General features: G+C 43.7%; 1 protein-coding gene and 1 long non-coding RNA gene across 2 annotated transcripts in view; both read right to left on the bottom strand.

Annotated features, from left to right (window-relative positions):
* Nucleotides 1-25,159, bottom strand: part of ptprt (protein tyrosine phosphatase receptor type T) — a 1,196,058-nt gene that overhangs the window by 236,278 nt on the left and 934,621 nt on the right. The window lies entirely within an intron of this gene.
* LOC117506455 lies at nucleotides 1,443-21,437 on the bottom strand. Its single transcript, XR_004559471.1, has 3 exons — nucleotides 21,426-21,437; nucleotides 4,028-4,031; nucleotides 1,443-1,525 (listed from the first exon to the last, which is right to left on the bottom strand). It is a non-coding gene; the product is annotated as an uncharacterized LOC117506455 (long non-coding RNA).

The raw sequence follows: 25,159 nt of genomic DNA, 5'->3' as shown, positions 1-25,159 counted from the left end.
TTCGTTGACTCAGTCTGAATTCCTATTAGGTCTGTGAGGTATACACCATCTGTGACAGATTGTTTTTCAACATCCCATAATGCCCTGCACACACAGTAGTTTCAGTGCAGCCTACGATCCAAAGAAGTTTCAAACTGAGTGGCAGAAATTACATATTATTTTATATGAACGCTAACCAGTTCAAACAGATTCAACAAAAAATATTTCCTGTCTAACTGTACAAAATTGCTACCTAACTGTACAATCTTCGGTGCTATCTGTAAACCCAGGAATTTTCGGGCTCCTCAGTTAATCACTCTTGGTGTGAATCGAGGAATATATCCTTCACAGTTAGAAATAGCACAGCCCTGCATAAGAAACATTTCCAATGATGTAAATGTCATGTAATGAAGCAAGCTCTAAGCTGTATCAGTCAAATTGCCAACACAGACCTACTGCATGTGCAGGGCATTGTGGGAAGTTGCAAAATTTACTATAAACTTTTCAGTCACAAATAGAGGCTGTTTCTTCAGGCCATTTTTTTTCTTCCACACAACTTTACATCAACGTACTGTCAACCAGTGTTTGTCAATGGTTGTTTGATATTACATTTCTATGCCATTAATGGGGACATTACCACATTGTGGTACCACAAAATACAATAGAAGAAGCCTGGAGTAGATAGAGTTAGAGATGGACACACTACCAGGAGTTGACAGTTGAGATTTAATGACTGCATTGATTAAATATGGCTTAAGGAAGGTGCTTTTCAAATAACAGACCATGGTCTTGGCTTGGTAGAGGCCATGCCTCTAAAATATAAAATGGAATTCTAACAGTGAAAAACTGGGATCCAATAGTAGTTGTGTTCTACCTGGTATACCAATGTGTTATATATCATAATAAAGCTCTGTATATTAGCTTTGCCATGGTTTCCACATTAAATATGTATCTTAAATACCAAAGAAACAACACTAGAAGAAAACAATGTACCCCTGAAACAGGGAGCCAACCTGTAGTATGGGTACCATCAGATACAGCTACAATTGCATCCCCGTTTTTTTCACTGTTAGAATTCCACTCTAAAGACAAATCTTGGTTACTTAAGATGTGAGGAGGTTACACATGGACAATACCTAGCCCATGGCCTATAAAGGTGTTGTCACACTATGACAGTGTGTAAACTGATTAGTAAGGGATTGAAATAATTGTCCTGGTGGCAAATATCACTTAATGTGTTAGTCTCAGGTGGATTTGGAGCTCTGATGGATGGATGACATCACATTTCCACTGGAAACACAAAAGAGCCACATTCATCAGAATGATTTTACCAGTTTCCAGACATATATAGGTGCTGGGGGAGCCGGATTTGAGCGGGATATGCCGAGGTCTGAATACAAATGTGGTGAGAATCCAAGTAGCTCAGAGTTCATGACGTCACACTTCTTCACTATGTTGGTGCGCTGACAGCGTCTTTTCCACTGTGGCAGCATTTAGTGTGGCCGCAATGGCAAGGACAGCCAATAACCTTCTTTCTCTGTGCCACCTTCTCACCACTAGAATCTGGCAGGTGCACTCTGACATCCAGATAAAAGCACACACAGTCACACTCTTTTTCTCCATTCTGAAATTGGCTAAATACACAGCCACACTGCATGTTGCTGTGCTGGGAACTGTCCTCTCTCCATTTGTGCTGAATTGACACCCTGCGCTGGACCGTTGGCCAATCAGAAGCTCAGTCTAAAGCATTGGATATTGACAAGATATGTGACTGTCTCAGAGGTAACAAACAAGTACAAGACAATATGGTAAAGAAACGTGCAACCAACGAGAAGCACACACAAAACTTTCAGACGGACTCAGCAGACAAGGAAGATATTTAACGAATGACTAAAAGATTTGTACAGAACACAAACGGACATAATTACTAAAATTTTGTATATGTTACTCCTATGTTTCCTCAGTCTGTCATAGTGTGACAATTTATATTGGTGGAGCAGTGAGAGTGACCGTAACTTTTGGGTTGGTAGCAAAGAACACGGATCGCACATACAAAGAGAAAATGTGTGCAGAGACAAAGATGCAGAGAACGTATTCCACTGACACATCCAATGTGAGAAATTAAGTTCACACTTGAGGACATAGAAAAGGAAAGAAAAACCATTTATCCATGTTCAAAGTTGCAGCTGAAGCTGATAGGTCCGCCTGCCTCACCACATTTCCGTGTTCTAATAAAGACAGCATACAGAGTCGTTCCCCTGGAGGCCTTTTAAAACATTTTTCTGAAGAAAATTAGCCTTTGTACAATCACAGGAAGCAAGATGGACAGTTTCCATTACCAGGCCCTTGTAATTAAAGGATTTGTACTAATAGCAAATTTATCATAATTCCTGTTGGCTATCAAGTCCTTGACAGGCTATTTCATTTCAGCACAATGTTTCATTTGAAAGCCTTCAGGTTAGTGCGATGTCTTTGCCTCAACATCTAAACCCTCCAAATGAGATATGTAAATGTGCACCAGTACGTGCACACTGTGCATGCTGTGTCTGGACTGAGTGGCTCAAGTTCGAAATGCACACACATATGCATGAATGTAAAAAAAAAAAAAAATCACACAAATTTTAAAGAAAACATCTGTCAGAAGATCGACTTCTCTTGTTCCAGTAAAATGAAGGCCAGAGGCGAACTTCAACATCAGCACCACATAATAGAGAGATGTGTATACATACACACACACACACACACACACGCACATACACACAATTAAACATAATTAGATCACACATTCAGCTCTTAAACACTTGATCCACTCCACGCGACATCGTATTCACACATTAATTCACTCTAATATCTTACAACAAACGCACTCACTGACAGCTCAGTCTGTGCATCATTACAGCAGAAAAAAAAATGAAGTTGGAATTTCACAAAAAGTTTCTTTGAGGCAGTGTGCTTTGATCATCAGTGAAGACTCTCTTCTTCAAATCTCTTCACAAACGCAGCTATTTCTCCACAAGTGTTTCCACTTTCATACACACAGAGTTTCAGAAAATTTGTTTGAACTGGTTTAGACATTGTGTAGTTTGAGCCTGACTGCAGTAAACACACCCAGTGGTAACATCTAAACTGCTTGAACTCACTCACCGCCTGCGTAGGATTAAGAAATAGAGGCAGATTGTTTTACTTGTACCTAAGATTTGTTGACTCAAATGGCCAAAAAAGACGGAATGCTGCGAGGGGCCGCCAAAGAGTACGAACTAGGGTTGAGCCGGATACTCGTTTCAGACAAGTATCCAGTACAGATAAAAGCATTTTTGACAAGTACGAGTATGATCTGACTAAAACTCGTCAATATCTGTGCTCATGCTGAAGGAAAATCCTGATTGGCTAACTGACTGTCTTCACAATCTGTGATTGGCCAGTGACTCAGAGCGCCCCCCCCCCCCCCCCCCCCCACAGACACATCTCTGCAGCTTCCGGCACACACACGGACAGTATCTGTCTGCATGTGCTTGGCTTGATTTTACCTCACGTTGCTGTCTTCAGTATTCCTTAGGTTTATTTTGGTTTGTATGGTATTTAAAGGGTAACACTTTATTTGAAGGTACTGCCATAATCGTGACATGACACTGTCATAACTGTTCAGTGGTGTCAAAAGTACACACATTTATTACTTAAGTAGAAGTATAGATACTGCAGTTTAAAAACACTCTGGTAAAAGTTGAAGTATCAACTTGACCTCTTTCCTCAAGTAAAAGTGAAAAAGTATGTGCTCCAAAACCTACTTAAAGTATAAAAGTATAAAGTAACCTTTAAAAAAAAAAGGTAGATGCCACTATATGAATTGAAAGCTTAATTTAAAAACTGATTCGTTCTACATGTGGCCCAAGACCCAAAACCCAAAATTACCCCCCAACACCACCTGCACAAAAATGTTTCAATTCTACGTAGAAGCTCTGAAATGCAATCTGGGACTATTCCAGACAATAAATTGCAGTGAGTGCAGCATCCATTTAGTGAAGGAAAAACAAAAACAAAAAAACACAACTTTCCTTATTCAAATTCATTCCAGTAGTATTCTGCTCTTACAAGGATGCAGCAGTTTTCTAGTTTGGCAGATAGTTCTGGAGAAAATCATAACACATTGAAAATATGGTCTGACCGAAACAAACTGTCATTAAATAAGACAGGGATGAAGTGGAGGTGTAAGAGTCACTAGGTGTTCACAGGAAACATGTATGTATGTATGTATTTATGTATGTTCATTTTTAGTTGCTTTTATATTTTCTGTTGTGTTTCTATTCAGGTTCTTTTTGCCTCTTTCTCTAAAATTGTATATAATAATCATTAGATTATTAATATATAAACAAAAATAAATTTAAGAAATATTACAATTTGAAAACAAATGCACTCGAACGTGATGACAGCTGCAATTGCTTAATGCTAAGTTTTAACATTGAAAATGCCATAGACATGCTAACGCGTTAGCGTCGCTCCCGTTTTTAAGTTATAAAATACATCTATCAACTGTTTCAGAAGACCATAACAGGTCGGTTTAACATAGAAAAGGTAAATAATACTCACCTAAGTATGCTCTTTAGGGTTTTAGCGGGGGAAAATTAAGCAAAAGAAAGAAAGAATAAACGAAGCAATAGGTCGAAGCATCGCTTCAATCTGCGAACCACTGCTTCGATTGGTTCACGGTTCAAAGCAAAGCCGCGCTGCAGAAAAGTTGATTACAGGTGCACATGACGTGAAATATATATATAAACATTAAACTGAAGCCAAGAGTAACGAGGCTGTTTGTTTTAAAAATGTAAGGAATAGAAAGTACAGATACTTGTGTGAAAATGTAATGAGTAGAAGTCAGAAGTAGGCAGAAAAATAAGTAATGGAGTAAAGTATAGATACCTAAAAAGTGTACTTAAGTACAGTACTTGACACCTCTGTAACTGTTACATGACAAAGTCATGAATGTGTCATAAACATTATGTCAATGTCATAAATGTTTATGACTGCTGTCATAAAGTGTCATTCGATTTTTGTCATGACAAGTTTACCTTTTTTGGGTTGTCTTGATTATGACAACTTGACATTAATCAAAGTGACATTACCAGAAGTTGTCTTTGTCATGATAACTTGACATTAAAATTTGTTTGGGATGTCCTTATTATGACAACTTGACATTAATCAAACTGATATTACCAGATAATGTCTTTGACATGACAACTTGACATTAAATTTGTTTGGGATGGTTGTATTATGAGAACTTGACATTAACAAAATACACATGTATTTGTGTATTTTGTGTATATTCATCCATGAATTGTTCTGTGAATTGTTTCTGTAATTTATGTTTGTAGCATGGCCCAAGCAGGGGGTCACCCCTTTGAGTCTGGTCTGCTTGAGGTTTCTTCCTCAGAGGGAGTTTTTCCTTACCACTGTTGCTCTGGGGGTTAGTAAGGTTAGACCTTACCTGTGTGAAGCGCCTTGAGGCAACTCTGTTGTGATTTGGCGCTATATAAAGGAAAATAAATTGAAATTGAAATTTGAAAATTTGTGTCTTTATGGTAAGCTGACGTAATGACTATTAGGTAGCACTTTATAACTACACCTTATTTAGCCTTAATTAAGCATGAACAAATACATAATGAATTAGTAACAAATAATTAATTAAGAATTACTCATATTTAATAAGTAATTAACTAATACATTTAATTAATGCTTTACTTCTAATAAATAGTCTCCTGCATTATGTGTTTACTAGCTGGACTTACACTGTGCGCGTTTTGGCCCTTTTTCAGCCGATTTTTCACTGGTGCGAGAATGTTTTTGAATCGCGCCAAGTTTCAGCTTAATCGTGCGTCCTGCGTTGTGCAGTCTACATGGAGTAACGAGCTGCATTTAACATCTCACAACCACCTCCCGATTGGGAATCGTATGGTCGGATGAAAATCAAACCTATTTGATGTCTTGGTCGGCCGTCGTGACTCGTGAGGTTTCCGCGCTGTTGAAGCAGCGCTACAAGCGTCTACGCGCTGATTACCTCGTGCACTGTACATGAGCAAACACCAAGAGAGCAAACAGTGATCTCATGTAAAGTCTTGTGGTTTTTTTATTGCGTTCCCTCGCAATAACCTAATATGATATTAAAGTTGATGCCTATCAGCGCACACAGTGAGTGGAATCAGGTAAGGGGAAACTGAACATATATTCGCGTATATTCAGCTATATATATATATATCATTCACATATATTCAGCTATAGTTTTCTTTTATTTTAATAAATGGACTTCTCTGTGCTCTCTGCCTCAGGTGTTTCAATGGCCCCAACTGCAATGTTGGATGAAAAAAGCTCAGATGAAAAAAAATGCTGGGGATGAAGGTAGACTGGCAAAATGACAAAATTGCTGAGCTGACTCATGAACGAGACATTCTGAAGGAGCAGTTGGCATCAGGTAAATCGTTTTCACTATATTAAAATGTACTGTATGTGTTGTCCCTGTGTGTATTTCTCTATTTGCTGTAACATTACAATTATACAGCAAAGTGAGTCTATTCTAGTTTGTTAATCAATTATCTTTATCTTTTAGATTTGTTTTCACAGTTCTTTAAAAGGACACCCGCACTAAAAGGAATCCAGAGATGCAATAAGTCTTTCCTCCGACACAGCGTTAGAATGTTCATCTGAGTCATCTGAGTATTGCTCATCACCACTGTCATCAGATGATCAGAATCAGAAGAAGTTTATTGCCATTGCCAGTGAACAGGATTCACAGACTAGGAATTTGCTTCGGTATAATGGTGCAACATTAAGAAGAGATAAAATGCTAAGATAAAATATAACATATGTGTCAAAATAAGATAAAATATAAGATAAAAAAAAAGAAATATGAAATATGAAAGGCTGTGTGCAACAGAAAAACAGAGAAACAGAAAAAACAGTGCAGTGGGAGGAGTGCAATTAAAAACCAAAGTACACTGTCTAAAGTGACCCGTGATAAAATGATAAAGTGACAGAGTTAAGTTTAAGGGGACTGATTTATGAGGAGTTCATGAGTCTAACGGCAGAGGGGAAGAAACTGTTCTTATGGCGGGAGGTTCTGGTCTGGATGGACCGTAGCCTCCTGCCCGAGGGGAGTGGTTTGAACAGACCGTGTGCAGGGTGAGAAGGGTCAGCTGTGAGCCGACCTGCTCGGCCCAGAGTCCTGGAGACGTGCAGGTCGTGGAGAGATGGAAGGCTACAGCCGGTCACCTTCTCAGCAGAGGCCACAATGCGCTGCAGTCTGTGTCTGTCCCTGGCTGTGGCCCCGGCATACCACACCGTGATGGAGGAGCAGAGGATGGACTCGATGATGGCCGTGTAGAACTGTACCATCAGCTGGACAGGCAGCTTGGCCTTCTTCAGATGCCGCAGGAAGTACATCCTCTGCTGGGCCTTCTTGATGAGGGAGCTGATGGTTGACTCCCACTTGAGGTCCTGGGTGATGGTGGTGCCGAGGAAGCGGTGACAGACCACAGTGGTGATGGGGCTGTTGGTGAGGGCGAGGGAGGGCGGGGGGGCTGTGGCTTTCCTGAAGTCCACGATCATCTCCACTGTTTTCTGGGCGTTGAGCTCCAAGTTGTTGCTGCTGCACCAGGTCACCAGGCAGTCCACCTCCCTCCTGTAGGCAGACTCATCCCCATCCGAAATGAGTCCGATGAGGGTGGTGTCATCCGCAAACTTGATGAGCTTTACAGAGTCGTGGCTGGAGGTGCAGCAGTTAGTGTAGAGGGAGAAGAGCAGAGGGAAAGGACACAGCCCTGTGGAGATCCTGTGCTGAGAACCCGAGTGTTCGAGACATTTTTTCCCAGCCTCACTTGCTGACTCTGGTCCGTCAGGAAGTCTGTGATCCACCTGCAGGTGGAGTTGGGCACGTGGAGCAGAGAAAGCTTGTCCTGGAGCAAAGCTGGAAGGATGGTGTTGAATGCAGAGCTGAAGTCCACAAACAGGATCCTGCCGTAGGTTCCGGGAGAGTCCAGGTGCTGCAGGATGGAGTGCAGGGCCAGGTTTATGGCATCATCTACAGACCTGTTGGCTCTGTAGGCAAACTGCAGGGGGTCCAGGAGGGGGTCGGTGATGGACTTCAGGTGGGATAAAACCAGGCGTTCGAAGGTCTTCATGACTACAGACGTGAGAGCCACAGGCCTGTAGTCATTAAGTCCAGTGATGCATGGTTTCTTGGGGACTGGAACTATGATTGAGGACGTGAAACAGACTGGAACATGGCATGACTCCAGGGAGGTGTTGAAGATCTCCGTGAAGACTGGGGCCAGCTCATCAGCGCAGTGTCTCAGGGTGGCAGGAGAGACACAGTCTGGGCCCGGGGCCTTACGTGGTGGATTCAGCCTTTTGAAATGTCTCCTCACGTCCTCCTCTTGGACCGAGAGGGCAACAGGGGGAGTGGGGAGGGCAGCAGTGACGGGGGGAGGTCCAGAGTGTTTGAATATCCAGTTGTGTGGGGGGTGGGGAGGTGTGAGTCCTTGTCTTCAAACCGTGAATAGAAGATGTTCAGGTCGTTGGCCAGCTTGAGGTCGTCAATAGAACGAGGTGCTTTGGGCTTGTAGTTGGTGATCTCTTTCAACCCCCTCCACACAGAGGCCGAGTCGTTGGCAGAGAACCTTTGCTGCAGACGTGAGCTGTACATGGATTCAGCCTTTGCCACCTCCTTGCTAAATCTGTACTTTGCACCTCTATAGCTGTCTCTGTCTCCTTCTCTGAAAGCCACGTCTTTCTGCTGACGGAGCTGCTGGAGTTTAGGTGTGAACCAGGGCTTGTCATTGTTATATCTCACTCTGGTACACTGTGGGATGATGCTGTCTTCACAGAAATGACTATATGACGTCACAGTGTCCGTGTAGTCATCTAGACTATCTGTTGAAGCCTCAAACATATCCCAATCCGTGGTGGCCAAGCACGCGCATAGCTCCTCTACAGCTTCATTGCTCCACACTTTAGACGTCCTCACAACAGGTTTAGAGAGTTTTAGTCTGTGTCTGTACATGGGGATCAAGTGGACCATCACGTGATCTGAGAGTCCCAAAGCTGCACGGGCCACCGTGCGGTAGGCGCCGCTCACTGTCGTGTAACAATGATCTAACGTGCTCCCTTCTCTGGTCGGGCATTTAACAAACTGTTTGTATTTTGGTAATTCCTGACTGAGATTCCCTTTGTTAAAATCGCCGAGAATTATAACAAGAGAGTCCGGAAAGTCTCTCTCCACGCTCATAATCTGATCTGCGAGCGCGCGCTCAGCCTCGTGCATGTCCGCGCTCGGTGGAATATACCCAGAGCAAAGTATGAAAGAGTTAAACTCACGTGGAGAGTAGAACGGTCTGCAGTTTATGAGGAGATATTCCAGAGAGGGACAGCAGTGTTGGGAGATCACAGTCACATCGGAGCACCAGGCATTGTTGATATAGAAGCAGAGTCCTCCCCCTCTAGTTTTTCCACCAGAGAGTGCTCGGTCTCTGTCTGCGCGGAGGAGTTGGAATCCCTCTAGTTGGAGCGCGCAGTCCGGTGTCTGTGCATTTAACCACGTCTCCGTGAAGCACAGTACACAAGATGAGGAGAAATCTCTATTCTTCTTCATCAGCAGTGCCAGCTCATCCATCTTGTTGTGGAGTGAGCGGACGTTGGAGAGAAATATCCCAGGTAGGGGCGTGCGCGTGCCCCTTCGTCTGAGGTGCACGAGAGCTCCAGCGCGTTTCCCTCTCCGCCGTTGTCTCACTTTTTTGGCCAAAAAGTGAACCAGTTCAGCTGCAGGCACTAAAAAAACTGGCGTAATGTCCGTGGGTGTTGATGATTTGATGTTTAGAAGCTCCTCGCGGGTGTAGGGACACGATGACACACGATTCACGCACAAAAACAGACAAAACAGGGAGCACCAGAATACCAGGGCGCCTTCACGTGGCGCCATCTTGGAAGGGTTTGATGATGACAACAAGATGACAACAGGATGAAGGGGAAAAGTCACAGAAGAATGAGGAGGAAGACTGTCAGAGAAGTAAATTTGTTACTAATATTTTTCCTGTTTTATTTGCATGTGTTAATTATTATGTTGTGTATCTTTATTTTGATCTTTGCTATTGGTATTTAATACTTTCTATTCCAGCCAAAAGTCCAAATCAAGTGATATCCCTGTACCGATGTCTGCTAAAGCTCTTCAGGAGAGATGCAACAATGGCTGGAGCATTTATGTGCTATTGAGTGGACCGGAACACCATCGTGATAACAGCTCCCATCTCAGAGCTGTCGATCACTGCACGTAGGAAATACAGGAAAGTCTTAAATAACTACAACAGTCAGGTTAAATTCTCTGTTTGCAGCACAGTGTGCATTTGCAGTAACAGAGGATCCAGAGGTAGGACAGCTCATTAAAGACTAGAAGTCTAATGCACAGTAAAATCACCAGTGTAAAACTAAAACTGACAGTGTACATATGGTCTTACTCTGGTCAGAGTGGGGCCATATGTATAAAGTAATGATGGATTATCATGTTAACTGTTCATTGGTTTCAGAAAAGTATTATATTATTACAGAGTTGTATTTATTGTAGATACATTTGCACAAAGATATTGTTGCCTTTGAAAAGTATTTCAGAGTTGTGTTTACAAGTATTTGCACTGATAAAATATTTTTGGTTTATTATTATTTGGTGTTTTTAAGTAGCCTACACAAGTTTTGCAACTGTGTGGCTAAGTTTTAATGGCGCAAAATAACATATGTAAAAGTGTGTACATATGTACATTGGTTTTATTTCTGTACAGTTTTGCAAATACTTACTTCTGTATCTGCATCTCATGGCTTTATTTATGCTGATTTTGGTCTGATTTCTGCACTGAAAAGAGATTAGTGACATTTTAGGGTTTTGTCTACCTTAACAAAAACTTCATAAAGCATAAATAGTCTTCACTAGTTGTAATTGCCTGAATTAGTAATGAATTGCAGAAATGAGTTGTCATTAACATATCACAACATGTAAACGGACTGTCATGACATCATTATGAAAATGTAATGGAGTTATTCTTTGACCCCAAGTAAAGTGGTAGCTTTTTGATTTGTCATTAACATATCATGACGTGTAAAGTGACTGTCATGACACCATTCTGACAATGTAATGAATATATTCTTTGACCTCAAGTAAAGTGGTACCTTTTACATTTGTCATTAATATATCATGACATATAAAGTGACTGTCATGGCACCATTATGACAATGTAATGAAGATATTGTTTGACCTCAAGTAAAGTGGTAGCTTTTTGATTTGTCATTAACATATCATGAAGTATAAGTTGACTGTCATGAGACCATTATGACAATGTAATGAAGATATTCTTTGACCTCAAGTAAACTGATAGCTTTGATTGTTCATTCATATATCATGAAGTATAAGCTGACTATCATGAGACCATTATGACAATGTAATGGGGTTATTCTTTGACCCCAAGTAAAGTGGTACCTTTATGATTTGTCATTAACATATCATGATGTATAAACTGACTGTCATGACACCATTATGACAATGTAATGAAGAAATTCTTTGACCTCAAGTAAAGTGGTAGCTTTATGATTTGTCATTAACATATCATGACATATATAAAGTGACTGTCATGACACCATTATGACAATGTAATAAAGATATTTTTTGACCTCAAGTAAAGCGGTAGCATTTTGATTTGTCATTAACATATCATGAAGTATCAACTGACTGTCATGAGTCATGACACAGTTATGGCAGTGTAATGAAGATATATGAACTGGTCTGTAATCTTGTGCATTCATTATAATAATCATCATGTCAATTTGCCATGAACACAAAGTAATTCATGGCATAATAGTGCATACATAGTGCACTTACAAATAGTTTGTTCATTGTATGAAAAACAATGAGTAAATATAATGAATGGGACTATTCATGAGAAGTAAAGCATTAATTAAATGTATTAATTACTTATTAAGTAGCTTGGAGTGGTGGCTTCAAGTGGTTAATGGCCTTGGTTTGAGTGTGGAAGGTTCCCAGTTCAAACCCCACCTTTGCCACATTTCTCCATGTAATATTGAATTGCGTCAAGAAGGGCATCTGACGTAAAACATGCCAATTCAACATGCAGATGCATCTCGGATTTGCTGTGATGACACGAGTGCAAACCATGGAGCAGCCAAAAGGAATTCTTAATTACTTTAGTATGAGTCATTCTTAATTATTTGTGATGAATTAATTACATATTTATTCATGCTTAATTAAGGCTAAATAAGGTGTAGTCATTATAAAGTGCTACCTAATAATCAATATGTCAACTTGCCATAAACACAAAAATAGATGCATATGTTGTTAATGTCAAGTTGTCATGACAAAGACATTTTCTGGTAATGTCACATTGATTAATGTCAAGTTGTCATAATAAAGACATCCTAAACAAATTTAATGTCAAGTTGTCATGACAAAGACAACTTCTGGTAATCTCACTTTGATTAATGTCAAGTTGTCATAATCAAGACAACCCAAAAATGTCAACTTGTCATGACAAAAACCAAATGATACTTAATGACAGCAGTCATAAACATTTATGACATGTTTATGACATATTCATGACTGTGTCATGTCACAATTATGAAGGTACCTTCAAGTAAAGTGTTACCATATAAAGTCACTTGGTGAACTTGTTTGATAACGTGCGCGGTGCATTTGACAAAACAGAGCTGAAAGCGACTCGTGTAGTGTTGGTCACTACTGCCACTCCGGTCGTTGTTTTTTTTTAACCGTTTGTTTGATCTTAGTTTGGCTGGTGATATAAAGTCAGTTGGAAAACTTTGCTCCTACTGAACGAGGTGCTTTGATAAGAATACAGTGAACAAGGCTGACATATTGTTTCCCTGTTTTGCCATCACTGGATTTTTGCATGAATCACCAAGTTCACACAGATCATTAAAAAATAAAGTCTTAAAACTTTATTTTTCCCTCTCACTCAGTCACACACAGACACACGCACAGACACCTTAATCAACATTGTTTAACTTTGTGTGGAAAAAAAATCCCAAGAATGTTAGGTAGCAAAAATAAATAATTTTTAAAAATCACAGTTTGATCATAAAATAATAATAATAAATTAAAATGCTGTGCTGAGTAAGACAACTCTTGTTCATGCATGCTTAGTTCTTAATTTCCTACTACACTGAATGTCAATTCTGAGGCTGTTCTATTATTCATACACTTAAGAATAATCATGTTCTGAGTTCATAAAAAAAACTTGTACTGTAAATAGTTCCTTTACTATTGTGATCAAAAACATTGAATCTCAATTCTGAGGCTGTTCTGTAAATATTCATTCATACAGTTAAGAATATTCACATTCTCAGTTCATAAAAACACTTGTTCTATAAATAGTTCTCTTACTTTTGTGATCAAAATCATTGATTTGAATCTCAAATTTGAGGCTGTTCTGTAAATAGTTTTCAAATAAACAATAAATATAGCAACTTCTGATCAATCCATATCAATTCTGGGCTTAAAATAATGTACAGATTTAAGCCCTGCCCATTTCTGATTAAACCACGCCCACTTCCAGTTTAGGCCCCACCCACTCAGGATACAGATACAGATCAGTTAGATGGTTGAACAGATACAGATAGTGGTGTACTCGCTCATCCCAAGTACAAACCCCGCCAAGCCACAAGAGGTCTTTCCACTATGTTAACTCTCCACAGTCGCTACGGTTACCAGATTACAATTCAAGCTCAGTAGATCAGCACCTACATCCAGATCTGCAACTAAATCTGACAAATGTATTGCTAGTTTGTTTTTGTTTTTTTATGAGATCCTTTAGGTGGATTCATTAATGAAAAAGGGTTATTTCTTGACCAATACCCCATATTTTCCCCAATGTTCATGAAAAGCAGCACATATGTTTTGACATACGTACCATATTTTCTGGAGAACAAACTGCAGTTTGTTTGTTTTTTTTTACTAGTTTCGGTGGTCCTGCAAATTATGCACTGAAAAATGTGTGATTATTATTATTATCAGAATTGCCTTTACTCACCAAGTATTTTCAAAGAATACAAGGAATTTGACTCCTTGTATTATTAATTATAATCTAACTACAAGCACTTTGAGAGCACAAACCTCCGCCAATGCCATAGGGTTACTGACGTCACATGGAATACTCTTTGGCAAAGAGACTTATTCCACATCGTTTCACGCATCTACCATCATGTTTCAGATTCAGTGGTTAACCCTCTGGGGTCTGAGGGCATTTTTTGGACAGATAACTCGCCTGGCATAAAAGTTTTATTATTGCTGTTAACGGCTCTCCCTGCATACCACAATCACGTTTTACGTCTTTTTTTTAGAACAACCTGTACTTTCAAAATATATATGCTATAGTTGTGTTTTATAAGTGTAATAAAGGTTTACAATCAGAAATAAGAAATGAAAAAGTAAAGCAGAAAATAATTTTCCACACATTTATTCAAAACACAGCAAACTATAATAAACTAGTAACACATCACTCCTAAAAACAATCTTTAGTGTGTCACGTGAGAGGAATCTGCCGTACGATTGGATTTTGGAAAACCATGTGACGGTGAACCAATTCCAATTGGACATTCACATTGCTCACATCATCACACAGCTTCTAGGAGGAGTACAAAGGTGGTGGACGGTGGCTTGAAAGTCTGCGGAGTTAACGTTTAAACCAAAAAAAGTAAGTTTCTATCTCCTTGTTGGAGGTAATAAGGGCAGCACAGTGGACAGGTGGTTAGCACTGCTGCTTCACAGCAAAAAGGTCATGGGATGGCTTCCCACCTGGGCTTTTCTCTGTGAAGTTTGCACATTCTCTCTGTGGTCATGTGGGTTTCCTACGGGTGTTACGGCTTCTTCCCACTTCCAAACAAATGAAGGTTAGGTGAGTTGGAAACATTGAATTGACTGCAGGTGTTGGCAGCCTGTCCGGGGTGTACCCCACCTCTCAGCCAATGACTGCTGGGATAGGCTCCAGCACCCCACCCACCCAGGCCCATGACCCTTAACTGGAGTAAGTGGGGATAGAAAATGAATGAATGAATAATAATAAGCGCAAACAGAGATTTCTCCAGATCCGGATCACTTCCAAACGTGAGTGGAGTCTTCCATGGCCTAATGTCCATCTGTGGTGCAAATTTGGTGAGAATATATGAGGTAGTTTTAACGTTATCCTTCAAAGCCTATATAAAGTGAGACTTGATCCAGAATGCGGATCCGGATCACCTCCAAAATTTAATGGAGTCTTCCATGGCCTAATATGTATCTGTTGTGCAAATTTGGTGAGAATCTGTGAAGCAGTTTTGATATACTCCTGCTAACAGTAATCCTTCAAAGTCTATATGAAGTGAAACTTGATCCAGAATCCGGATCCATATCACATCCAAATTTAATGGAGTCTTCCTTCTATCTGTGGTGAAAATTTCATCAAAATCGTGCAGTAGTTTTGACGTTATCTTGCTAACAGACAGACGGACAGACAGACAAATAAATAAATGCAAATGATTTTATTACATCCTTGGGAGATGTAAATATAACACAATGCTAAAATACCCTTGGCCGTATGAGTATTGTGTTATTTATAATTTGCAGTTGTTTAATTATTACGATCCTATTGTCTTCCGTACAATTTGTACATGTTCAAATCAAATCATTTGTTCATTTGTGCAAATCAAAGAATATTTGTAGATCACCCTCTGATTTGTAGATCACACATTAATATTAATTAGACAAATTTAACTCCATAGCAAGTTTTGAGTTAGTGAAAGTTAGCATGCAAGCTAACGTCCACAAAATTTGTTATAGTGGTGTTATCAGGTTACAAGAAAAGCATTTTCAATTTTAGAAGTGTTTCTCACTTGCTTTTACATAATATACCAGAAACAAAGCAGTTAGCAAGTCGCTAAACTAGGAAGTGACGTCACCATGCTAACCTGTGTAAAATGTCTTATAAATAAGTTCAGAGGTGTTAATAGGTTACAAAAACAGCGTTTTCTGTTTTAGAAGTGCTTACTTCTCCCTAGTTTTTACATAATATATGAGAAACATGTATATAAACACACAAAACGAACCGGTTTTGAAGAAATCAGCAACTGACATCACAGTGCAGCTCTACTCTAATTGGCTGTCACCTGCGTCATTCAAGGACGAAATGGATCAGAAAACAGAATGCGACTTTTTAAACCTCTTAAAATACATCGAGGTGAGCCATCTTTGAAGTTGTCCCAAGAATATTCCCTGTGAATTTGAAGACTGTGGCAGTAATAGATAATAGTAATAGTAACTGCATTTCCTGTATATTCGTTTTGTGAATTGTTCTGTAATTTATGTCCGTAGCATGGCCTAAGCAGAGGGTCACCCCTTTGTGTCTGGTCTGCTTGAGGTTTCCTCCTCAGAAGGAGTTTTTCCTTACCACTGCTGCTCTGGGGGTTAGTAAGGTTAGACCTTACTTGTGTGAAGCGCCTTGAGGCAACTCTGTTGCGATTTGGCGCTATATAAATGAAAATAAATTGAAATTGAAATAGAACTGGACTTATGCTGTACACACACAGACAGACAGATGGTCAGACGGACAGACAGACAGAAGAACGGATGCCAGGTCTTCACAATACTTGGCCATATATTGGCCTAGAGTAATAACTATGTACATAGGGCTTTCCTGTGAATCAAGGGACTAAACAAAACAAATTCTAATAGCAAAGGAAGAAATTGCAAGTATAAAAGTACACTACAACAATGCACAGAAGCCTTAAAGAACTGATGAAAAATAAATCGATCAAATGTACTCATGTCTTTATTAATAATAACAATGACTTGGATTTGTAAAGCTCTTTTAAAGACACCTAAAGCACTTTACAAGTTGCATTATTCATTCACTTGCACATTCACACACATTGTGATGGTAAGGTACTAGTCTAGCCACAGCTGCCCTAGGGCAAACTAATGGAAGTGTGGCTGCCATTCTGCGCTGATGGCCTCTCTGTTCACCACCTCATTCATACACAAGAAAGGTGGGTTAAGTTAAGTGTCTTGCCCAAGGACAATATGCAGATTTTTGACTGGTTGGGAGCCGGATTTGAACCGGCAACCCTTCTGTCACAAGACAGCTTGCTCTACCAACTGAGCTATTGCCAAAACATTATTGTAGTGTTTCCAACACTGTGGGCCAGCAATCCATATTCATCACCATCAAATAACATTTAATATGATGTCCACTACGCATTTAATTTTCCATCTTGCTTATTTTTGGAATTTAAAATTCCTTTTGGCACACACCACAGGCTGAGGGTTTCCTGCAAAAATCTAGTGTTCACATCTCCATCCATGTCTATCTGATGATTCCTTTTCTCCAAACGTGATCAAATAACATCTAATATGTTGTCCAACTTTGTTGTCCAACTCTATTTATCATTTGTATAGCACCAAATCACAACAAAGCTGCATCAAGGCGCTTCACTCAAGTAAGGTCTACCCAAGAGCAAGCACACAGGGGACAGTGGTAAGGAAAAACTCCCTCTGATGATTTGATGAAGAAACCTCAAGCAGACCAGACTTAGAGGGGTGAACCACTGCTTAGATCATTTTAACAGTTACAGGTTTTTGCAAAGATTTACAAGAAACAGAAAACAGGAAATCTAACAACACAACTTTAAAAATCATAGAGGGATATGCTTTGCAAACTTAGTACCCATTACTACATTGGGTGACGCTGAAATTGAGGATGGCCAACTGGCTGATCCAGCAATATCAAATATTTCATGTCTGCTCCCTACAGCCCGCGTGGAATGTCTCAAACCTAAACCTATTTACAGGCATCTTATATATGATACTCTGGAACCACCCCTAAATCCAAACAGTCCAACTGACTGAGGTCCTTAGTCTGGTTCTCATTAACATGAGATCACTGTCCTCAAAATCATTGTTGATTAATGATCTAATTATGGATCACTTAGATATAATTGGTTATGTGAAACCTCGCTTAAACCTACAGCTGTCCTCCCCTAAAATGAGGCCTACCCACCAGTGTACACATTTAGTCATGTCCCTCATGATGCGAAGTAAGGTGGGGGTGTTGAATAAAATAGAATAGAATAATTTGGTGCGTTCATCTCTAACTTGTTGACTATTGCAGATAACAATCTGATTATTGGTGACTGTAACATTCATATAAATAAGCCTTCTGATCCCCTCTGTAAATCATTTATGGAAATTGTGGATGCAATAGGATTTCAGCAATGCATTCGGGACTGGATGCACATTAGTGGAAATACCCTGGATTTGGTTCTCGCACGTGGTATTGCTGTCAAAAATACTGACATCATGCCTCTTGCATCGGTGGTCTTTGATCACTCACTTATTAGGTTTACAGTTTCGCTGCCATGTTTAGCAGAACAACAACCTTATTTATCACTGCAGCGATGCATCAACTCCTCGACTGCGACTGAACTCGAAGCTAAACTGATATCTTAGCTTCACCTCTGAAAAATGCCCAATCAGTAGACAGTCTTGTGGATAGTTTAAACAGTAATGCTTCACATTCACCCTGTGTCAGGGTGCTGCCATACAAGGCGCTCACTACACACCAGGAGCAACGAGGAGATTAAGGACCTTGCTCAAGGGCCCTAAGTGATTTACCAGTCAAGCTGGGATTTGACTGAGGATCCTATGGTCTCAAGTCCAATGCTTAACCAGTAGACCATCACCTCCCCTGCTTCAGTGATTACTCGCATGACCTCAAGCATAAGGCCAGAGGCCCAGAAGGGAAATGGTGGAGTTCAAAATAAGAAGTATTCCACCTTGCGTGGCATGATGCTATCATAGACTATAAGCATGCACTACTGGCTGCAAATTGGGCCTATTACTCTGATTTGAGCAACAAAACATGCAAAACTCAAAGTTCTTGTTCGACACAGTGGCAACACATTCATGGACAACCACCTGTAAGTCACTCTCCTTTTATAGCACAAGATTTCTTGGATTACTTCGAGAAGAAAACAGAAGACAGGTTAAACGCATGCCTTAACCCAGCCACTACACCCTGCTATTGGGGTGGGTGCCATTACTGAGGTATTTCCTAGATTTACATAATTTGATAGTATCTCACTAGGTGTGCTGATGAAATTCATAATGTCTACAAAAAGCACAACCTGCTTATTTGATCCTACACCAACAAAACTGTTTAAGGACCTGTGGCCCATTCTTGGGCCAACTGTGCTGGAAATTATTAATCTCTCATGATCTGTTCCTAAATGTTTCAAATCTGCAGTGATTAAACCATTACGTAAGACACCTAATCTTGACCCTAGTGTACTGAAAAACTATAGGCCAATATCAAATCTATCATTTTGCTCTAAAATTCTGGAAAAGGTGGTGTCACAGCAGCTTGTGGACCACCTTACTGAGAATAATCTTTTTGAGCCACTGCAGTCTGCTTTTAGAAATATCATTCCACAGAGTCAGCTCTCACTAAAGTGGTGAATGATCTTCTGCTTGCAATGGATTTGGACACGACTACGGTTCTGGTGCTGTAAGATCTCAGTGCTGCGTTTGATACCGTGGATCATCATATTCTACTGAAGAATCATTTTGGGATTACTGGGAGTGCCCTTGCATGGTTGACGTCATACCTAACCAGTCATTCTCACTGTGTTAACACTACATATATATATAACACTATCATATAACACTAACATATAAAACTACATCTACATCTAACCTTAGGGACATGAAATTTGGTGTTGGGAAGGTGTCGTAGCACGGACCCACAACGGGGCGCAAATGAACGGACAATGAGTAAGCCAAAAAGTAACAATTTAATGTTGTGATAATACACAACTAAATTTACAGAAATTTGCACAGTCAATTAACACCAGGTGACGTGTGGGCAGGCTCGAAGATAGAAGACCCCCGACGAGAGAGAAGCCGCGTCCCACACGGCTTCCACCACCAACGGTCTGAAGAACACCAGAGCCGCCAAGTCCCGAGTCCCCAGGTGGCCTCTGTCTTCGGCTGTCGACCCTGGTACTGCTGGCAGAAAGCAGAGATAAGATGTATGAGTGTGAGTCCGCAGACTCAGTAATCCACAGTCCATACACAGTTAGGAGGGAGCACCTCCACCTCCAATCACACACTCGTGCAGCTCCTGGTTTAACCACTTATCTGGGTTGGGGTGTGAGGCGAAGCCGTCGCTGTCACACCAAACGCCAATTCCTCAGACAAGGCAACACTCCAGGAAAACGGCTGCAAACAGAAGTTCAGGTTATACACACAAAGTGTCAGTCAGCAGAGAAATTACCCTTTCAATAGTAGTCAATTTCTCGGCGAGGAGGTGGAGTTGCAGTCCGGCTTTTATGATGGTGATGATGACGATGAACGAGTGACAGCTGGTGCAGGGGATGAATGACAGCTGTCACTTCTTCTGGGTCTGGCGCCCTCTCGTGCTTGGAGCCCACACTCCAAGCAGGGCCCCCTCTGGTGGTGGTGGGCCAGCAGTACCTCCTCTTCAGCGGCCCACATAACAGGACCCCCCCCCTCAACGGGCGCCTCCTGGAGTCCGACCAGGCTTGTCCGGATGTCTTGTGTAGAAATCGGCCAGGACGGCCGGGTCCAGGATGAAGCTCCTCTTCACCCAGGAGCGTTCTTCAGGTCCATACCCCTCCCAGTCCACCAGATATTGGAACCCCCGGCCCTTACGACGGACGTCCAGGAGCCTGCGGACTGTCCAGGCAGGCTCCCCGTCAATGAGCCGGGCAGGAGGCGGCGTAGGTCCCGGAGTACAGAGGGGCGAGGTGTGGTGTGGCTTTAGACGGGAAACATGAAAAACAGGGTGAATCCGCAGTGAAGCCGGGAGTTGGAGCTTCACTGCGGCCGGGTTGATGATCTTGAGCACACGAAACGGATCAATGAACCTTTCCTTTAGTTTCGGGGAGTCGACACACAGAGGGATGTCCTTGGTCGAGAGCCACACCTCCTGCCCGGGCTGGTATGTGGGGGCCGGGGAACGCCGGCGGTCCGCATGGGCTTTGGCCCTCGTCCGGGCCTTTAACAGGGCAGAGCGGGCGGTCCGCCATACCCGGCGGCACCTCCTGAGGTGGGCCTGGACCGAGGGCACACCGACCTCTCCCTCCACCAGCGGGAACAATGGGGGCTGGTACCCCAAACATGCCTCAAAAGGGGAGAGGCCGGTAGCAGACGAAACTTGGCTGTTATGGGCATACTCGATCCAGGCCAGATGGTGACTCCAGGCCGCCGGGTGTGCGGAGGTGACGCATCGAAGGGCCTGCTCCAGCTCCTGGTTAGCCCGCTCTGCCTGGCCATTAGTCTGGGGGTGGTACCCGGACGAGAGACTCACGGTGGCCCCCAGCTCCTTACAGAAACTCTTCCACACCTGCGAAGAGAACTGGGGACCACGATCTGAAACGATGTCCGATGGTATCCCATGCAGCCGCATGACGTAGTGGACCAGGAGGTCTGCCATCTCCTGGGCCGTCGGGAGCTTCGGGAGGGCCACGAAGTGGGCCGCCTTGGAGAACCGGTCCACTATCGTGAGGATTACAGTGTTGCCCTGGGACGGCGGGAGGCCCGTGATGAAGTCCAGGCCGATGTTAGACCAGGGGCGATGAGGCACCAGCAGAGGTTGGAGGAGTCCCGAAGTCCTCCGATGGTCTGCCTTACCCCTGGCGCAGATGGTACAGGCCTGCACGTAGTCCCGGATGTCGGTTTCCAGGGACGCCCACCAGAAGCGCTGCTGGACTACTGCCACGGTCCTACGCACTCCGGGATGACAGGACAGCTTGGACCCGTGACAGAAGTCCAATACGGCAGCTCTTGCCTCTGGTGGGACGTACAGTCTGTTCTTGGGGCCGGTCCCTGGGTCCGGGCTCCTTGCCAGGGCCTCCCGGTCGGTCTTCTCCACGTCCCAGGTGAGGGAGGCCATGACAGTGGACTCGGGGATGATGGTCTCGGTGGGGTTCGACAGCCCCGCTTTGGCTTCTTCTTCGTGCACCCGGGACAATGCATCTGATTTTTGGTTCTTGGTCCCGGGGCGGTACGTGATCCGGAAGTCAAAGTGCCCGAAGAACAGAGACCAGCGGGCTTGCCTGGGGTTCAGCCGCTTGGCAGTCCAGATGTACTCCAGGTTCCGATGGTCCGTGAAAACCATGAAGGGCAACGATGCCACCTCCAGCAGGTGTCTCCACTCTTCAAGAGCCTCCTTCGCCGCGAGGAGCTCCCGATTGCCGACATCATAGTTCCGTTCAGCTGGGGTCAACCTGCGGGAATAAAAGGCACAAGGATGGAGAACTTTATCAGCCTCCACGCTCTGGGACAGCACGGCTCCTATCCCTGAGTCAGAGGCGTCCACTTCTACTATGTACTGGCGATCAGGATCAGGCTGCACCAGAACTGGTGCAGTCGAGAACCGGAGTTTCAACTCCTGGAACACGGCTTCGCACCAATCCGACCAGGCGAAGGGGACCTTGGTGGAGGTCAGGGCAGTCAGGGGGCTAACTACCTGACTGTAACCTTTAATGAACCTCCTGTAGAAATTTGCAAAGCCGAGGAACTGCTGTAGTTTGCTGCGGCTTGTTGGTTGGGGCCAATCTCTCACCGCCGCAACCTTGGCCGGATCAGGGGCGACGGAGTTGGAGGAGATGATGAACCCCAGGAAGGACAAAGAAGTGCGGTGGAACTCGCACTTCTCGCCCTTCACTAACAGCCGGTTCTCCAACAACCGCTGTAGGACCTGACGTACATGCTGGACATGGGTCTCAGGGTCCGGGGAAAAAATGAGTATATCGTCCAGATATACGAAGACGAACCAATGCAGGAAGTCCCGCAAGACGTCATTTACCAAAGCTTGGAACGTCGCGGGGGCGTTAGTGAGGCCGAACGGCATGACCAGGTACTCAAAGTGACCTAACGGGGTGTTGAATGCCGTCTTCCATTCGTCTCCCTTCCGGATCTGAACCAGGTGGTACGCGTTTCTAAGATCCAATTTCGTGAAAATTTGGGCTCCATGCAGGGGCGTGAACACTGAATCCAACAGAGGTAATGGGTATTGGTTGCGAACCGTGATCTCGTTCAGCCCTCTGTAATCAATGCATGGACGGAGTCCGCCGTCCTTTTTACCCACAAAAAAGAAACCAGCACCCATCGGGGAGGTGGAGTTCCAGATCAGACCGGCAGCTAAAGAGTCCCGGATGTAGGTCTCCATTGATTCGCGTTCCGGACGTGAGAGGTTGTACAACCTACTGGACAGGTACTCAGCGCCCGGGACCAAATCAATGGCACAATCGTACGGTCGGTGCGGGGGAAGAGTGAGTGCCAGATCTTTGCTGAAAATGTCAGCAAGATCATGGGACTCCTTTGGCACCGCCGATAGATTGGGGGGGACTTTAACCTCCTCATTAGCCGTCGTGCCGGGAGGAACCGAGGATCCTAAACACTCCCTGTGGCAGGTTTCGCTCCACTGCGTCACAACCCCGGACGGCCAGTCTATCCGGGGATTGTGCTTCACCATCCATGGAAATCCCAAAATCACTCGGGAGGTAGATGGTGTTACATGGAACACGATCTCCTCCCTGTGATTCCCAGACACAACCAAGGTCACTGGTTGTGTCTGATGTGTGATTAATGGAAGCAGGGTGCCATCTAGTGCTCGCACCTGCAATGGTGCCGGCAGAGCCACCAGGGGGAGCCCTACTTCCTTTGCCCATCTGTTATCTAGCAGATTCCCTTCCGACCCCGTGTCTACCAGTGCTGGGGCGTGAAGGGTTAAATCCCCACAAAGGATCATTACTGGGATTCGTGCAGATTTACGGAGTTTTCCCGCGTGCGTGTTATGGCCCACCCTTAGCCCAGTTTCTAAGGACGGGCGTTGTAGTTTGACCGTTTGGGGCAGTCCTTCTGCCGGTGCTCACAACAGCCGCAGATAAAACACTCCCCGCGGGCCAGCCTCCTTTGTCTGATGTTTGTTTTCACTTTGGCCCTGCTCGTGTCCATAGCCTCCTCAGCAGGGGGAGCTGTAGCCACACGGAGCTCTCTGGCAGTGAAGCGTGGGGACAACGTCACCTTTTCGGAACCGGAAGGAGGAGGGATGGCTTGTGCCCAGTCACGCCCCCCAGCCTGCTCCCGACGATGCTCATTTAAACGGTTGTCTAAGCGTATAACTAAATCGACAAGCCCGTCAAAATCCCGCGGTTCCTCCTTAGCCAGCAGGTGCTCCTTCAGGACCGGGGACAGTCCATTTACGAAGGCGGTGCGGAGGGCAACGTTATTCCAGCCGGACCTCGCTGCCGCGATGCGGAAGTCGACTGCATACTCGGCTGCGCTACGGTGCCCGTCTCATAGACAGCAGCACGTTCGAAGCGGTCTCGCCTCTGTTGGGATGGTCAAACACTTGTTTGAACTCCCGTACAAACCCAGTATAAGACGTGAGGAGCCGTGAATTCTGCTCCCAAAGCGCCGTAGCCCAGGCGCGTGCCTCTCCTCGAAGCAGATTAATAACATAAGCCACCCGGCTGGCGTCTGATGCGTACATGACAGGGCGCTGTGAAAAGACGAGCGAACACTGCATGAGGAAGTCTGCGCACGTCTCGACACAGCCCCCGTACGGTTCCGGAGGGCTTATGTATGCTTCAGGGGACGGTGGGGGGGTTCGTTGAACGACCAGTGGAACGTCTGATACAGGCCCAGGACCAGCCAGAGGAGTGGCTGCAGCAGCGCCCTGATCGTGCGCTTCCACCCTGGCGGTGAGAGCCTCCACCCTCCGATTAAGGAGGACATTCTGCTCGGTCACTAAATCTAACCGAGCCGTGAAGGCGGTTAAGATCTGCTGCAGCTCACTCAACACGCCTCCCGCTGACGCCTGCGCTCCTGGCTCTTCCATTGGCCGTTCAAGCTCGGGTTGACGCCCCTCGGAATCCATGACGATGGCCGAGAAATCCTGTTGGGAAGGTGTCGTAGCACGGACCCACAACAGGGGGCGCAAATGAACGGACAATGAGTAAGCCAAAAAGTAACAATTTAATGTTGTGATAATACACAACTAAATTTACAGAAATTTGCACAGTCAATTAACACCAGGTGACGTGTGGGCAGGCTCGAAGATAGAAGACCCCC

The sequence above is a fragment of the Thalassophryne amazonica genome, chromosome 3 (genome assembly GCF_902500255.1).
Source record: "Thalassophryne amazonica chromosome 3, fThaAma1.1, whole genome shotgun sequence".
NCBI lineage: Eukaryota > Metazoa > Chordata > Actinopteri > Batrachoidiformes > Batrachoididae > Thalassophryne > Thalassophryne amazonica.
This window is presented reverse-complemented; position numbering and strand designations above follow the sequence as displayed.